The following is a 12,335-nucleotide window of genomic DNA, read 5'->3' as shown; positions in this document are numbered from 1 at the left end:
ATTTGTAATTTCAAGATAAGAAGTAAAATTAAGTTGTAGATTTATTAGCTATGCAGGGGTCTCCATGGAGACAACCGAAAGAAAGAACTCTCACCATGGAGACCTCTCCCTACCCCTCTCTGCCTGAAATTATCAGTACATCATATAAACAGATAAAAAAATAAATTTGGGAGGGAAGACTACAAAGCAAGTAGGCTAGAGCCCCAGAACTGGTGATAGGGTGACTTAACAATCCAGAGAGAATTTCTAAGGTTGATCTTCCAAAGTCACATGTTTCTGGATGCTACATAGTTTCTCCAGGGAAGAAGATAAATTTCTAGAGCTTAGTTCATGTCAGCATGGTCTTATGGGAGGAGATTTGACTTAGAAACAAAGCACTGCACCAACCCAAACCCTGTAGTACAAGGAAAGAACCTCACATGTGGCTCTTTTCACTGCAGAGGAATTACCATGGTAATCTGACTCCTGGTCCACTCCCATGTCATCGACACAATGATGGAATAAAAAACAATTAGGGAACAATAACCTCAGCAATGTGGATTTTTATCAAACAGCTCTGACCCAGAACAAGTGTCCTTTCAGAGAATAGATTCCACAAAACGCAGCAATTTGCCCTCAGTGGATATTTACAAACATTTTCTGTATTTTGTATAAAAAGAGCATGGAAATCATATTATCTATCATAGGTTGAGCTCCTCAGGAAGCTGACTTTGAAATGAAATTTAACTTGCAAAATATTTATTAGGGGGTGCCCTTGGGGCACTAGGGGAAGGAAGCAGAGCTTGGAAAGAGGGAGAAGTTAAGGTACAAGGTAGGCCCAACTACAGCCATGGTCAACCCTACTGAGAGCTCTGAGACTAGAATGGCCCTTCAGAGTTGTTCTAAGTTGGGTCAAGATGGCCAGATCTTCTTATTCTTGTATTGATTGGTCATTGAATGCAGGTCATTCAGGTAAGGGGGGATGCTATTGGGCCAGATGGCTCTTTGCAGCTCAGGCAACATGAAGGGGCTGACAGGTGAAGGTTGCCTGCCAACAGCAGTGCCATCAGCTGAGGCTTAACAAGCCCTTCACTAAAGGGAAATCAGGGTGGCACATTACAGTGTCCACCACAAATAGTAATGGTTTCGAAGTACCAAGAGCTCCAAAGTTAGATAAGTGAGATTTGATTTTTATTTTTATTTTTTTATATATATTGATTTTTTTAAAAATATTTTATTGGGTAAGGGGAACAGGACTTTATTAGGGAACAGTGTGTGCACTTCCAGGACTTTTTTCCAAGTTAAGTTGTTGTCCCTTCAATCCCAGCTGCGGAGAGTGCCGCTCAGCCTCAAGCTGCCGTCCCCCCAGTCCCAGCTGTGGAGGGCGCAGCTCAGCTCCAGATCCAGCTGCTGTTGCAGGGGGCACAGCCCACCATCCCTTGTGGGAGTCGAACTGGCAACCTTGTGGTTAAGAGGATGCACTCCAACCAACTGAGCCATTCAGGAGCTCAGTGGCAGTTCAGCTCAAGGTGCCGTGTTCAATCTTAGTTTCAGGGGGCGGAGCCCACCATCCCTTGTGGGACTCACGGAACTGAACCGGCAACCTTGTAGTTGAGAGCCCACCGGCCTATGTGGGAATCGAACTGGCAGCCTTTGGAGCCAGGAGCATGGAGCTCCAACCACCTGAGCCACCGGGCCGGCCCTGATTTTTATTTTTTAATTAGGAAAACATCTTTCTAATTTATAAGCCACTTCCTGAGGCAGATATTTAAGAGATTCTGCTAAGAATGAGGAATCATTTCACTGGTCTTGGTATTCAGAAAATTAATAAAAATACATGCATTTTTATCCCTTACTCTGAATAAAAACCAAATATATTACTCATTCCAGTTTTACAGTGTACATATGTGTTTAAATGTCAATGTGTAGTTTTTCCATTCTTTTAGTGAGTCAGGAAATGGTGCAAAAATGTTTAATTAATGAATTACCATATGTGCAATACCTTCATTCATTCATTTAGCAAATATTTATTGAGCATCCATTATATGTCACAGCACTGCTCTAGCCATTGGGTCTATAAAATTAGTTATAACATAGAAACTAATTGAGTAATAATGCTAAAAACAAACTGAAAGGATAAGAGTAGCAGGAGAATAGAGGTGGGTAGAAAACATAGGTAGGAAGAAGCATTTGCTTCTTCCAATTGTCCTTTTCTACCTGCCAATTGTTAAAGAAGAGATGGTCATAAGCCGTCTCAGTAGATAAATGTAAATGAGAAAAACAACCATAAACTTCATTTTCTATCATCTCTTTATTACATCCCTTCTATCATTTTGGTTATTTTTTCAGGTGGCTGTCCTTCCCTCTGGGTTTAACAGACTTCACTAAATTCTTCCATTGTTCATAGAAAGCACTTCCATAATTAATAAACTTAAATCTGTCTATGAAATAACTGATGGTTATTAATGCACTGGATAATAAATGTGAAAAATGGCATCTAAAGACACCAGTAGCAGAGATTAGAGAAAAGTACATCCCTTCTTTCAGTGTGGATATAACAATTTGGAAAGACTAAGTACTCTCATCTTTAACAATTTGAGAATTTTGCTGAAAGAGATTCCTAAACTGGGAGACAGAGGCCAGACAGTTTCTTGGATTAAAGAGATTAAGGGCACCATTGTCTGTTTATGTTTACACTCTTGAGCAAGCAATTAAATTCAATTGGAAGCAAGTCATCTGGTGTGGAGGATATTTCTTGGTATCCTGGGGGAGAAGATTTCACCCAGAGGTTGTACCAACCAAAACAGAATAGATCTTTACAAAACAACCTCTAATAATATTTCATTTACTCTTCTTCTGAATGCCATACAGAATAGATTTGTTTTCTTTCCTTAATTGAATCTCATGTACCTTTGGCCCATTCTTACCAGGACATCTTTCTACTTGGTCTTTACCCCAGTTTTATTTTTAATAAATTTTAAAAGTTATTTTAAAGTAAATCCCCTTACCTTTGTAAGGAGTTGTGAAAAACTGTTTCAACTGATTTTCTTCCCAAGATCTGTTGAGATTCAGGTGGAAGCTACGGTGGCTGGGCAATAAGAAGAAAAAGTTGACTAAAAATTTGGAGCCTTGGACTAGCAGCATCAGCATCATCTGGGAACATATTAGAAATGCAGAGTCTCAGGTCCTATCCCAGAATGCCTGAGTCATAATCTCCATTTCAACAAGATTAATCATATGCACATTAAAGTCTAGCAGGCACTGATTTATAGCATTTTATGGAAAAGTCACTCGTTTGTAGCCAAAATTAAAAACAGAGCAGCGAGATACTTAATTTTCTTCCCTGAGTATCTGTTCTTGAGCTAATAACATTGTAACCAGTTTGGGATACAAAAGACAATTATCAGACAAAGGACCTCTCAAAAGTAAAACTCACAGAGGTCAAAGGTGCATTCTGAACAGTGTCAAACTTCTGGAAAAGCTGAAATAGAACTTTCCATTCATTTCTTTTTCAAAGGGTTTAATTGGAGAAAAATATCTAAGAAATATATTACAGATGCAAAAATCTTCAAAACAGAATCAGAGGAAAACATTTTGGAAATTGTTTTAAAATGAGTCTGATAAAATGTACAAAATTCGAACTGTTTGCCCATGAAAAGAATGCAGCTGGAGGCAGCATTTACAGCTGGCAGGGAAGAAGTTTAGCTAGTCAGGGCAAACTTCTACAATTTCACATCAATTATTATTACATTATGTTCATTGAGAAAAACAGTAAATGTTTCTCTTTGTAACCTTTCTCTGTCATCTCATTAGATATAGAAGGATATGTAGTATATCTACCAGAACATGTAATAATGCTCATGAAATATAATCTCCCAGTTGGTCATCAGCTGCTGGCCTAACAAGTCCTGCTGAGGCATTTGAGTTTCCTGTATCCACCCTGAACTCAAGCAGGTGGCAGGCCAACAACAGTGGTGACAACAGGCTGTTGAAGGGGGCATAAGTCCAAAGTGAAGAACTCCAATCACATTCCTTGCTGTGGAGGACCAGAGGCCTATTGTGCTTTTCCAACATAATCAAAAACAGGCGGTTTTCTGGGTACTGCAGGCAGATGGAATGAAGGACTCTTAGACAAACCATCACTAACAACAAAAACCCTCGTTATATGTAGAAAGAAAACAAGCAATGGAAAGTAAAGCTGAACTGAAACATAAGGTTCCAAAACAGAGCACTCTATTACAAATGATCATGATTTCTAATGTGTGAATCAGTTCTTTTTCATTCTGTTCCTTAGTAAATTGGACAGAATTGTTATTTTTGGTTTATAGAAGGAAGAAGGGAGGTTAAATGATTTGCCCACATTTGCACAGCTTATCTAAAGAAAAGAAAGTTGAATTTGAGCTTTTTGGTTGTCTGTCCAGTGGGCTGACATACTTTCAACACACACAATAACACATTTGAAGCACTTGCTCAACAACTTTTTATCGTAGCATTTAATGATGTTTGATATTGTTTACTAATTATTTCAAATGTGTTGCTGTTTCACAAGCATTCTCCCAAATTAGATGCCAAGTACCTGTGGACAGGCCTGGGCAGATTATCCGTGTTCAATGACTGTTGATTGATTAATTAACAAGGGAAAATGAAACATTTGGAAAAGAAGGAAACAAAAGGAATGGAACATAATGGATCTGGAGAGAAAGCTATAGCTCTCAAAAGCTCCATCCTAGTCATTTGAATTTAGGGCATAATATTATAGAATATTGTATTTGGAGGGTCCCCGGAGGTGATCTTACCCAGCTCTCTAATTATTGAGGAATACCCTCTGTAGAACCATTCACTGACAATCATTTTTTAAAAGATTTTTTATTAAAATATAGATAACATACAATATTATATTACTTTCAGGTGTATATCATAGTTATTCACTAGTGCCCACCTGGCACTATACATAGTTATTACCATATTACTGATTACACTCCCTATGCTAAAGAAGTGATCACCATAAGCCAGCAACCATCTGACACCGTACCACGCTATCACAATATTATTGACCGTATGTCATGCGGGGCGGCCTGCGGGGTCTCTGCTCCTGCTCCCCACATAAGAACGCAGAACATGGTGAGGCCAAAAAGGAACACCCACGGAGCCATAGGTAGGGGAGTCATACCACTATATTCTCTCTGGAGGCACTATACTCTCAATGGAGGCTGGATTCACACTGTCCGCAAACCGCCATCCACACTTGCCAGCCCAGCCACCATCTCCTCGCTAGCCCCCATTCTTTCTCTCTTCTCTGCTAGCGTAGCCACAGCAGTTATATTAGTGGCCAATGGCTCACTGGTTACAGCTGACAGTCAACTAGCCACAGCTGATGGCCATCCCATCACAGTTGATGGCCATTTACTACCTGAGCCAGCACCTGTCTATGTGAGGCCGAGAGCCTGGAAACTACTTTCTGGGGCTCTGCCCCCACACCGTATTCCCTATGCTGTATATTACATCCCCAAGGTTTATTTGTTTTATACCTGGAACTTTGAACCTTTTATTCTTCTTTAGCTTTTCCCCCCTTTAAAAAATTTTCAATTAGAGTTGACATGCAATATTATTTTGTATGTTTCAGGGGTACAGCATAGTGGTTAGACATTTATATAATTTAGGAAGTGATCCCACTGACTACTACCACCTGGCACTATGCATGATTACCATATTATTGATTATATCCCCTATACTTTACATCCCCATGACTATTTTGTAACTACCAATTTGTATTTCTTAATCCCTTCAACTTTTTCACCCTGGCCCAACCCTCCTCTGACACCATACACAATTATTACAATATTATTGACTATATTCCTCATGCTGTACCCCACTTCCCCATGACTACGGTGTAACAACCAATTTGTACTTCTTAACCCCTTCCCCTTTTTTACCCATTCCCAAACCCCCTCCCATCTGGCAACTATCAACATGTTCTCTGTATTATGAGTTTCTTTCTGTTTCACCTGTTTTAGTTGAGCCTTGGTTGCAATTTTCATGTCAGTGGGAGGGACTGACCCTCAAGCTGATTGGTTGTGAGGACTGGCCGTGATTATAGTGGAGGAGCTGTTGTGCAGGGGCTGACCCGACCGAGCAGAATCTGCCTTATCAGGGCTCTGGTGCCTGCCTAATCATCTCCTTGGGCATGTGTGGGGACAGAGCCCCAGAGAGCAGTTTCCAGGCTCTCGACCTCACGTGGAGGGGTGCTGGCTCAGGTAGTAAATGGCCATCAGCTGTGGCTAGTTGGCCGTCAGCTGTAACCAGTTAGCCAATTAGCCCCTGATATAACAGCCGTGGTTACGCTAGCAGAAAATGAGGCTAGCAAGAAGATGGTGGCTGGGTGTCGTGCGAGGCAGCCTGCGGGGTCACAGCTCCCGCTCCCCACATAAGAACGCAGGATATGGTGAGGCCAAAAAGGAACACCCACGGAGCCATAGGTAGGGGAGTCACACCACTATAGTCTCGCTGGAGGCTGGGTTGGAGACACAGGATGCAGGCTCCACACAATCCACAACCTGCCGTCCACTTCTCTCTGCCAACCAACCCCACTTGCTAGCTGCAAGCCACCGTGCTAACTGTAATCCGCCCTTGCCAGCTCAGCCACCATCTTCTTGCTAGCCCCCATTTTCTGTTAGCGTAGCCACAGCAGTTATATTAGTGGCCAATGGCTCACTGGTTACAGCTGACGTCCAACTAGCCACAGCTGATGGCCATCCAATCACAGTTGATGGCCATTTACTACCTAAGCCAGCACCTTTCCACGTGAGGCCAAGAACCTGGAAACTGCTCTCTGGGGCTCTGTCCCAAAACTGGGCTAGCAAGAGTAGATTGCAGTTACCAGGGCAGATTGCAGCTAGCAAGTGAGGTTGGTTGGCAGAGAGAGAAGTGGACGGCAGTTTGCAGATAGTGTGGCTCCTGTTTCCTGTATCTCCAATGCAGCCGCCAGCAAGAATATAGCAGTATGAATCCCCTATCTGTGGCTCCATTAGTGTTTGTTTTTGGCCTTACCATGTCCTGTGTTCTTATGTGGGGAGCCAGACCAGAGACACCACATGCCACCCTGAGCGACAAGCCGTAAAGCAATCCACAAATGGCCGCCGCCCATGCCGTGCTTGGAAGTGACTCGAGTGGCCAAGTCACAAACCAAGGCCAACTGCCCCTAGTGCTAGGTTTAGGGCTGCTCAGCCAGAGGTACAGGACATGCTCAAGCCAGATCCTGCTTGTCTGGGTTCTGTGAACCTTTGAGAGACCCTAGGAAAGTCTGCAGCATAAGCCAAAGCAGGCGGTTTGTACGGAAAAGCCACCGGAAGCAGCTTGGGTGTGCCTGAAAGTTGAGTGGGGTGGGGTCTCAAATCACCAGGACGTGGTGAAGGAAGGAACAGCATAAGTGATTAAGACTCAGATATAGCGGCAGCCCGGGTCTGCACCCAGGAAGGGGGAGGGCTCAACAAGGAAACAATGGCCTCCGCCAGCTTCTCCGTCTGGGAGAAAGTCTCCTCTCCAGCCCCCAGTCCCAAGTCAGACAACTCAATTCCCCACCATATGACCTGCCACCTCTCCAGCTGCTGCCCCAGCGCTGGAGCTCAGAGCCCGTGATTCCGTTGGTGGGTAAGTCTGTGCGCCGTTCCTTTAAGAGGAGTACCTGAGAATGCAGCTATCCTCAGTCGCACTCAGTCACAATCTGCTGGTTTTCACAACCAGAAATTATGGGGACTTCTCTCCCTGGCACTGGAACCCTGGGCTGGGCAGGGGCTGAGACCTCTGCAGCTGAGATATCCCTCTCAATTTTTAATGGTCACGTGCAGGTGTGGGACCAGCCTGTTCGGTGTCTCTGCCCCTCCTACCAGTCTCGAGGTGGCTTCTCCTGCATGTCCTTAGTTGTAGGGCTTCGGCTTAGCAAGATTTATGGCAATTCTCATTGATGGTTGTTTTGTAGTTTAGTTGTAATTTTGATGTGGTCATGAGAGAAGGGAAGCACAGCATTTACCTACTGCGCCATCTTGACCAGAACCCTTATTGACAACCATTTAGTTTTGCTTAAATATCTGAACTGTTGTGGAGTTTATTTCCAATCATGCCTGCTGTTAGACTGATCCATTCCTTAAATTTTTCTTTATTATTAGTTCAGCAATTACGTATTGACTAACTATGTTTCAGATGGCACTAGCTGTCAGGGGTACCAAGAAGAATAGGTCATGTTCTTCCTTGTGTAAAGCCCAAATGGGTGTTGCTTTTTGGCAAGCAGCTCTCTTCCAAGTGTTGGTTCATGGGTCCAGTCTCCTTTAATTTTATGGCTCTGCTGTGTTCAACTTGCAGTTTCCAAGTTTTCCACACTCACATCCAAAAGTGGTGGCAAGTACATGTAGGATATTTGAGGGAGTCAGGCCTGGAAGTGATGCATATCACTTCTGCTCAAATTTCTTGGCTAGATCTCAGTCATAGGTTCACACCTAACATCAAGGGAGGCCAGGAACAGTTGCCTAGTTGTAGGCTCAGAAAGAAAACAAAGGTTTGGTCATTGGTTAGCAGTTTCTGCTGTAGTACTTTCATTATGCAGATTTTTTGGATGAGGTGACTATGACACGTTCCAAAAATCATGTAGATGTAAATAGTGAGCCAGGATTCAGACTTGGATTATCTGTCACTAGAGCTCCCTAATGGTTTTTACTATGTGACTCCCAAACTAACAGCATCAGCATCACCAAGGAACTTGTTAGAAATGTACATTATTGGACTTCACCCCAAACCCCCTGAATCAGAAACTGTGAAGTGGGGCCCAGCAATGTATGTTTTAACAAACCTTCTTTGATTCTGACACACACTCACATTTGAGAACCGTTGCACCATACTCTACTACCTTTCATTTAAGGGCTTGCAGAGTATTTTTCTAGTTCTCCATTAATATTATCCACCATCTAGAGGTGGTATTAATGGCCAACTAAAAAAATAGATGTTTAAAATATCTCCACTTCAACTATAACAATATTATTTGCTCTTCTTTGATTTTAAAATAGTGGTATTTCTATTATAGCATTGCCTTGTTTTAAGTATTATTTTTGCCATTGTCTGTTTTCTCACACTAATTTCTAAGCATCCAAAATCCTCTTGTATCTCCCAGAGCCCCTAGTAATTTGCTTTCCAAATAGTAGGCATTCAATAACTGTTGGTTTAATTGAATGGGGAAAAATGTTGTACAATAATGTTTCTCATTAAATTGAAGATATATGGAGAGCAGCTTTAGCTGCTAAAAGTTTTCAATAGTATATTCCATGACTATTAAAAACTTCACAGAAAGGAAAATTTAATATCTTCATTGTGAATAGACAGCAAGATTTCAAAACTGCTGTTATCAGATGTAAAAATTTTCAATGAGATGTTTAAAAATTATTAGTAACTTGAAAATCCACACAGTATTCTATTTTTGTTCCTGATATAACTTTATCAATTAGCTAATTTATAATGCACACACTAAAAGGCATTAAAATACAACTTTCATTATTGGATATCTCACAGGGTCTAATAGAATTTCAGAATATTTCTAAAATAATTTTTAGTGCTCTAATTAATTATTGATTCTGCATAGAACTATTTATCATGCAGGAGACTATCCTTGAAAAGTGATGTTTTCAGAATGTTGTTTACATGGCAGTGTCTCATGTACATTTTGCTGCTAGATGTGACTATTATCTGGCATATTTTACCAGCTTGCTTCTTCTCTTCCTCCCATAAATCAGAATATTATAAAGATAACCAGAAAACATTTTACTATACATGTATGTGACAGCAATACTATTATCAGATTTTTTCCATCTCTATCTTAAAGCTGAAAATCAAAATGTTGAAGCATTTATCTCTATAGTGTGGATTTCACTGATGTAGCTAAGCATTTCTTTATAACTGAATCAAATATAATTTGGTATTCTTAAATGAGATGGGGTGACTCATGAGGTATTAACCAAGTTCTAATGGTTAATTAGCAGCAGTACATTATAACCCTCACCCACACACAGTCACTATTGTGCCTAAAGGAATTTTAATTAGCTGTGTGAGACCTTAGTCAAATACACCTGCAAGCCAGCTCTCTTGTTTTTCAAAGCTCTCCTCCTAGGTTCTTGGTTTGGAATTTTTATTATCCTAAGGTAGTGATTACAACTTATTTAGGCTTTTACACCTTCCTTTCTCTTGCTCCCACTTCTCTTCCTATGTTACTTTTCTTTGTAAACTCTGAGATTGATCATAAAAAATCTGATAATGGAACAAAAGGCTTTCAGTTTTTGAATGATAACCCATCCCAACCTGGCCCCATGTGAATCTGCTCAAGTTTCCCCAGTGGTGTGGCCCTCATTTCCGGTGAGGTTGCTAGAAAGGGCCATTTTGGATATTGATTTCCAATCACTATGCTCTTCACTCCAACACTGGTTTCATGGTAACTTCGAATACTTTCAAAGCATCTATCTTATACATGGCTTAGAACAAAGCATTTGGAATGATCTGGGGAGGCCTGGAACAGGAGTGAGGAGAGACCTTTTCCTTCAGCTTATATTTCTGACTGTTCAAAAATATACATAAGCTGAAATGAATACATTTGTGGGTGAATAATAAAATTAAAACATTAAAAATAATATGAGAGCTGGCTTGAGCTTAAGGTGAGTGAGTGAATCATGTGCCCGATTACATTAGCATTGCACAGAACTGGAACCAGAAGGCGGGTAGAGTGTAGCAGCTCTCTTCTTCCCTCTGGGGTAACTTTTCCATCTGCACGTTGCAGTCCTGCTACCAGATAATGAATGGTGAGAGATCCCAAGATGACAGGTGGCAGAAGAATACAGAAGAGTCTTATTAGCCAACTCATATTATATATATTCTGGGAGCTGCTACTTGAGCATTTTTTCTCTTAAAGAGTAGCTATTAGCAGAAATTAAATACAGAAATAATATTTTTTACCTCATGACCTCCCTATAGTGGTGGGGGTGCATTAAAGATACTCATGGGAAAGCATAAAGATGTGAGGGTACAGATGTTACTTGACTCGTTGCTGGGCATCTATTCATCCTATCTGTGCATGTATCTGGGGATTTACCTGTCTCCTGTTTATAGCCCCTGACTTTAAGTAGGTCCCCAAGATAGAGAATATGGCCAAGATTAAGCCTGCTATGGTCTGAATATTTGTGTCACCTCAAAATTCATATGTTGAAATGCTAATCCCCAGTATGATGGTATCAGGAGGTGAGGCTTTTGGGAGGTGCTTACGTCATGGAGCCTTCATGAATGGTATCAGCGTTGTTAAGAAACCCCATAGAGATCCCTGTCCCTTCCACCATGTGAGCACACTCTGAGAAGTCACCAGCAATGAACCAGGAAGAGGGCCTCAACCAGAACACTACCATCCTGGTACCTTGATCTTTGACTTCCCACTCTCTAGAACTGTGAGAAATCTACTTCTGTTGTTTATTAGCAACCTGTTCTGTGGCACTTTGTTACAGCAGGCCAAATGGAGTAAGGTGAAGCCAATCTGCATATTGCATTTCCCAGTACACGGTTCAGTGATGGTCCCATGATCCTGTAAGACTCTATGAACACACTGACACTTTCTCAGGGCTTCTGGGGAAAAGACACTCATTCTTTCCTGCTTTACTTGAACATAAGGGGCTGTATTACTGCCCTCATACTGCTATCACATGGAGTCTGAAACTGAAGAAAATAAAATAAGGGGTCAGCAATAGTGAGATGGAGAGAAACCAAGTCTCGATGACACCATTTGAGCACTGAACTCCAACTGGGCCTGTAGCCAACCCCTGCCTCTGGATCAGGCTGCCTCTGGATTTCAGTTATGTGAATCAATAAATTCCTTAATTCTTTTTTTTTTTTTTTTTGCTTAATTAAAGAAGTTTGGCTCGAGTGTTCTGCAACCAAACTTGCCCTGACTTACACAGATGTGAATACCACTCAAGCAGTTCCACAATTGAAGATTGATCCATGATTCAGCTGGAGCCCACAGCTTTGGAGATTTATTTATTTAGTGATCAATCAAGAGTAAGAGGAACATTTCAGAAAAGTTCGTTTGATGGTCCAGAATTTTAAATTATTTCACCGGCAAAGCTCCTTGCAATCCATCTACTAATTGGTTTGCAAGTATTAAAAGATGATTCAAGGTCATCACTAAACCTCAAGATAATTCCTGGTCTAGCATATGCATCATTCATGTAATTTTATGGCCTAAATGTTGTCATAGTAAGTGAAAAAGAGCAGAATAATGACATCTATATGATATAGAATAAAATGAAAATCACAATGTGGATCTCATGAGGAATCACTAA

This window comes from Rhinolophus sinicus, chromosome 18 (assembly GCF_057876585.1).
Source record: "Rhinolophus sinicus isolate RSI-liver-muscle chromosome 18, RSI-T2T, whole genome shotgun sequence".
In the NCBI taxonomy this organism is placed as follows: Eukaryota; Metazoa; Chordata; class Mammalia; order Chiroptera; family Rhinolophidae; genus Rhinolophus; species Rhinolophus sinicus.
This window is presented reverse-complemented; position numbering follows the sequence as displayed.